This window comes from Echinops telfairi, unplaced genomic scaffold, assembly GCF_000313985.2.
Source record: "Echinops telfairi isolate 266 unplaced genomic scaffold, ASM31398v2 ScPeMD7_7469;HRSCAF=8507_1, whole genome shotgun sequence".
NCBI classification, from domain to species: domain Eukaryota; kingdom Metazoa; phylum Chordata; class Mammalia; order Afrosoricida; family Tenrecidae; genus Echinops; species Echinops telfairi.
In genome coordinates this window covers 121,235,992-121,237,536 of record NW_022111373.1, presented here as the reverse complement: position 1 = coordinate 121,237,536, position 1,545 = coordinate 121,235,992, and positions in this window count along the sequence as shown.

Sequence of the window (1,545 nt, the reverse complement as noted above, 5' to 3'; positions counted from 1 at the left end):
TACAAATTTGTTATAAACTATTATAATGGCTGTTATTATTAGTGACTTATATAGCCCTGAGAAGGTATTAAGGGGGCTCCGGTGGTACAATGGATTATGAATAGAAACTGAAAGCTGTAAGGTCTGGGTTTCAAACCCACCAGCTGCTCTGTGGGAGAAATATGAGACCATCTGTTTCCATAAAGATTTAAAGTCTTGGAAAGCCAAATAGGTGTTTTACTTTGTCCCATAGGACCCCTATCATTACAATCCACTTGATTACAAGGTATTTGGGGTGGAGGGACTGGATAAAGATTGCATGCTCCCTCTTTGGGTGCATGTTTAATTAGATTGCACTTGTGTTTGAATATATACAAAAAGAAACAACAAACTACAGAAAAACAAGAAGCAAGCTTTCATCCAGTGTATTAGTTCTGTTGCTGATGAGAAGTGCAGTATGTTTAATTAACCCTGCATCACAATCTGGAACATTTTAAGATCTCAAAACTCATTTGTTCTTAATTCCTCTCTATTCCCATGCCTCCTTACAGGGAAGCAGGATAAGTGGAGCAATCTTAGACAATCTCTTTTTAGAATTATTTCATCATATTCTATTCAGAAAAATTACACTTAACCGGCATCAAACCTTAACCACTGTTTGTGATAACTGTGCATTACCAAGGTTTTGAATTGTTAGTTAAAGAATGGGAAGCCTGGTGGCTTAGTGGGTTGTTAACCACATATCGCAATTCAAAACCACCAACAGCACTTGGGGAGAGAGGCGTTCTTCTATGACCATGAGGAATGCACTCAAAGAAACCCAGAGGGCAGTCCTACCATGTCCTGCAGCTTGCAACTCCATGGCAGTGAGGTTGGTTTTAGAATTAAAGAAAAGCACATTGATTTTAAAAAATAGGGGTTGAGTAGAATGTATTTAAAATTATCTTTATATAAATGTAGAGAAAAACCGAAGGGATCTGTCTAAAACTATATACCCCAATGTGGGGATAAACCTTTTTCAGGGGTGATCAGCATGGTATATAAAGAACATTACATTTAAAGAAGGAAATGGGGTCCGTGTTAATGAAAGTGTAATATTGGGGAAAGGATAGTGATGATGGTGGCACAAGGTGAGGAATTTAATTAATGTCATGGATAAATAAATGTGAATGTTTTGTTGGTGTTTATTTGCACATGTTTTGGCATTCAGAGTTTCACCATAGCTAAAGGTAAATAAGAGAGAGGGAGAGAGACAGAAAAGAGAGGGAGAGAAATCAGTACTGTACAAGAAATAGAATGCTACTAATCATGACTGTCAACTTATTATACTCAATTACTGGGCTACATCACTTACATTTGATACAGACCAAATGATAACCTAATTGGGGTCAAATTTTTGTACTTGATAAATACCGTTTTTTAAAAAATAATTGGGATTAATACATGTATCAAATCACTCCATAGTTCAAGGACAGTGAGCAGATACAGTTTGAACCAACGAAATGGAATTTAAGAAAATGAACGCATTAATATATTACAATTGCCTAAGACTTTTCTCAATTATCA